Raw genomic sequence first — 4863 nt, 5'->3', positions numbered from 1 at the left:
CTCTCTGACCATACAGAGCTGTCTGTGAAATTAATTTGTTTGTAAAGAAGCCAGTGACCTGGTCCTACAAATTACTTCCTCTGAATCCTTCCCCTTGGCAATGTGAATCATATGGGTCTTGTATCTAGGTAGACATGTGAATTAACTATCTCTGAGAGCCCAACTCTCTTTCATTTTGGAACTAAACCAAGTGCAACTGTTTATAACCTAATATTCAACACTTGAGCCTCACACTCACCATTGGTAATACAGAGGATGCTATAATTGCCTCCAAGCAAAAGTACCTTACACCTTCTTCCCAGTAAATCAATCTAAGACTTCCTTTGATCTCCAGCAATCAAACCAACCAGGATTACTGTTAGGCAGACTTCCAAACAGGTCATATGACTGTCTTCATTTTACCTTAAATTTGCAGGTACAGTCCCCAAAAAATAACACCATTAGAAACCTAATAATTGTAACAAAAGATTGTATCATAATGTTTATGTTCCTCTGCTTTTAACCCTACCCAAAGCTTTACACATCATTTGACACCATTTGCTTTCAACTGGTTTCATTTGATGTCAATTGCGACCATTTTGCCATCATTTGACATCAATTGCACTCCGAAGCAATCATCTAGCAATCATTCTATTTCATTTTACTCAGAACTGACTATTTAGTTATCATTCACTCGGAACAATATTTGTGATGTGAAATGATAATTATCATGGGCAGCATGGTAGCACAAGTGAATAGCACTGTGACTTCACAGCGCCACGGTCCCAGGTTCGATTCACTGCTGGGTTACTGTCTGTGCGGAGTCTGCACGTTCTCCCCGTGACTGCATGGGTTTCCTCCGGATGCTCCGGTTTCCTCCCATAGTCCAAAGACGTGCAGGTTAGGTGGTTTGGCCATGATAAATTGCCCTTAGTGACCAAAAAGGTTAGGAGGGATTATTGGGTTACGGGGATGGGGTGGAAGTGAGGGCTTAAGTGGGTCGGTGCAGACCCGATGGGCCGAATGGCCTCCTTCTGCACTGTATGTTCTACATTTATGTCTATGTCTATGTTTATCAACTGATATCAGTGTCATCAATTGCCTCCTGCAGTTATTAATCAAAATGAGATTATATACACAGCCAAAACTTTCCTAACTCCCAGCTGATTATGCATAGTGTGTATGGTCACACCCTATCCAACCTCTCTCACCCACCACACCCCTTGTTCCCCTCCCCATCTCCCATTACTTCTTTACCCCTCTCCCCTTCCCCCTACCCTTTGCCCTTTCCTCGTCACTTCTCTCCTCTCCCTTCCATACCTCCCCCTTCCCCTCTTCACTGCAGCAACAGCTGGTGTCGCCAAGAAAGCTAGCACCTTACCAGACACAGTATATACTATCACATCAATTGAAATGCAAAGGAGAAAATCACAATGAGGAGGGGCAAGTGGTTCTGGGTGTTGAAGGCTACTCGGGTCCAGTGTGGAGCTTGCCTCTGCTGCTGTTCTGAGGAATCTGTTGCTTCTAAAAAGAGAGAATAATCTGTCCTTGATTCCAGGGTGGAGAAAGTCAGGCGGAGGGTAAAACAGGCTGCCAAGTTGTTATCACGCATTGGCATTCATGCCCAAGATGAATTGCCCTTCACTGACTCCTTTTTTCTGCCCTCAATCTATAAGGCATATGATGTGACATATTTTTGTGGAATGCTTAGTCACAAGATTAATTCGAGAATGTGACTTGGAAATGGCCTACATCAGTGAGCCAGATGAAAAGGTTTGACAAGACTGCATGTTGGTCTTCAAATAAATTGCACAAAATTATTCAAGCAAAGGTTAGCTGGAACTTACTGAGAAAATAGTTTACATCTTTAATGGGTTTGAGTCATGCAGAAAATATCTTTTTGTGAAGCATATTTTGCACATTTCACTTTGCAGCTTGGAGTTTGTTGTAAGACTATAAGACCATAAGAAATAGGAGCAGAATTAGACCACTCGGCCCATCGACTCTGCTCTGCCATTCAATCATGGCTGATATTTTTCTTATCCCCATTCTCCTGCCTTCTCCCCATAACCCCTGATCCCCTTATTGATCTCCTTATGTTATCAGTGGAATTCCTCCACACTTTGCAATAATTTGCGAAATAGTCATAAATATTTGTTAATTAGGGCAAGGCATCAAACTTATTGTTTGGAACCTGAATTTGTCCCAAAGACGTGGCTAGAGGACACCACCTGATAAAAGCAACAGATAAATGGACCATTCAAATAATATGGCTCCAATGTTAACAGGAAAGCCAGGAGGATGTGACAGAGCCCAGGCAAGGCCAGCAAAGGAGGCCCTGTCATTGTTACTAACGGAAAGTCATTTAAATAATCCCGTACTGATTTCTTCTGTCTGAGAGCTGGCTAGATTGGCTTCCTGGAGTAGACTGGCAACTATTGTGTGTGTGGGGGGTGGGGGGGAGGGGGGGGGGGAGGTGGAATGGGGGGGGGGGGAGGGGGGGGTGGGGAGGGGGGGGGTGGAATGGGGGGGTGGGGGGGGGTGCGGGGTGGAGGTTCAGGCTGACCCACAAAACATTGAAAGCCAAAGTTTTAAAACCAACCAGGGCCTTTTCTGGCCAGTCATAGACTTAGGAGTGAAAATCAAGGCCGATGTCTCTGGTTCCATTTTGAATCTGTGTCGCACTAGCTGGCCTAAAGGAGAATGGGAGATAGGAGAGCTGTGATTGATGTTAGCATCTCTGGACTCAGGAGGATAAATCAGTCAGCAATCCCAATCTTGTTCACTATCCATTGACACAAAGAGGTCCAGGTTAGGTGGATTGGCCATGCTAAATTGCTCCTTAACTTCCAAAGGTTAGATGGGATTACGGTGATAGGGCAGGGAAGAGGGCCAAGGCCCTTCCAGAGGATCAGTGCTGACTCAATGGGCCAAATGGCCTCTTTCTGCATTGTATATATTCGATGATTTCTATTTTATGACCCTGGGCATGTGCACTAATGACCATGTTCAGATTTGATATTTTCCATCATTAGGTAGACTAACACCTCCTGTTAAGGTTCAGACATGGAGTATGGCAATATGGACGATGTCCCAGAGATTCTCCTGAATGCATTAAATGATTCGCCAGTAGGCATTAAACACCTCCAAATTGAAAGTATCTGAATATAATTGTAGAAAACTCTAAACATGAGAGTAACAGATTTAGTAGATTCAGTGCTTGTGGAACTGATCTACTGCAATACTTTGAGAGAGATTTCTTAACACCCTGGACCCACTTCAGAGCTGCATAAACATATGATAACAAAATGGCATTTGTACAAATTGTTCTAATGCAGATACTTGTGCTTTATGATGGGCTTTGGAGCTGTGTGCACAAGAGTTACATGTACAGTTCCATTCAGACCACAGCACTGACCATGTAGAATGACTCTCAAAAAGTTTCTAATATAGTAGATAGGTAGTAAACAAAATGTTACACCAACTCCCACAGGAGCAACACATTTTATAACCTTTTAATTTCTCTGTCTGTCCTAATGATGTCCAGTCACTTGTTTTTCCCACTCACATACCATTAGACAAACAAAATAACTACTGAATCACAGAACATCAACTGAGTGTTGAATTCCGCACCTCCAATCAATTCTCACGTGAACTGCCTGATCCAAACGAACCAACTCATCAACAGTTCACAATGTTGCTTGAAAATAAATGAAGATGACAACATTAGGGCAGAAGCCTTGGCTATCACATCATTATATGAATAGGTTTCAAGAAACAAACTTTGCTATTTCATGCATAACATTTCATCTCATGTGCCCTTAGCATTGGTGCAACTGAGAATTTTTCTTTTTGCCTGACTGTGGTTTGACCTTTTCCTGAGTAGTGGCCGATACATAGAACATAGAACATACAGTGCAGAAGGAGGCCATTCGGCCCATCGAGTTTGCACCACCCCACTTTAAGCCAACAAAGAACAAAGAAAAATTACAGCACAGGAACAGGCCCTTCGGCCCTCCAAGCCTGCGCCGATCCAGATCCTCTATCTAAAACTGTTGCCTATTTTCTAAGGATCTGTATCCCTCTGCTCCCTGCCCATTCATGTATCTGTCTAGATACATCTTAAATGACGTTATCGTGCCCGCCTCTACCACCTCTGCCGGCAATGCGTTCCAGGCACCCACCACCCTCTGCCTCCCTCACATCCTGGACTGTGGGAGGAAACTGGAGCATCCGGAGGAAACCCACGCAGACACGGGTAGAATGTGCAGACTCCGCACAGACAGTGATCCAGCGGGGAATCGAACCAGGACTCTGACGCTGTGAAGCCACAGTGCTAACCACTGTGCTACTGTGCAGACTTCTGAATCCTTGTTCCTGCAGCCCCTTTAGCTTTGCCACGTGCTCAGCCCCTGTAGCCACTTCGACAGCAAGCATGTTTTCAACCTGTCATTCGCCTTACACATGGTTGTGTTCTATTCATTTTTATAGATCATAGAATTTACAGTGCAGAAGGAGGCCATTCGGCCCATCGAGTCTGCACCGGCCCATGGAAAGATCACCCTATCTAAGCCCACATTTCCACCCTATCCCCATAACCCAGTAACCCCTCTAACCTTTTTGGACACGAAGACCAATTTAGCATGGCCAAACCACCTAACCTGCACATCGTTGGACTGGGGGGGGGAAACTGGAGGAAACCCACACAGACACGGGAGAATGTGCAGACTCCACACAGTGACCCAAGCCGCGAATCGAACCTGGGACCCTGGAACTGTGAAGCAACTGTGCTAACCACTGTGTTACTGCCCTAAACAGCAAAGGTGGCACCCGGATTTTTAGAAGTGTGTGTGTGTGTGTGTGAATCCAGTTCTGAGAATCTTC

Source organism: Scyliorhinus torazame, chromosome 9, assembly GCF_047496885.1.
Source record: "Scyliorhinus torazame isolate Kashiwa2021f chromosome 9, sScyTor2.1, whole genome shotgun sequence".
NCBI classification, from domain to species: Eukaryota; Metazoa; Chordata; class Chondrichthyes; order Carcharhiniformes; family Scyliorhinidae; genus Scyliorhinus; species Scyliorhinus torazame.
The sequence above is the reverse complement of the archived record's forward strand: the minus strand, read 5'-3'. Positions refer to the sequence as shown.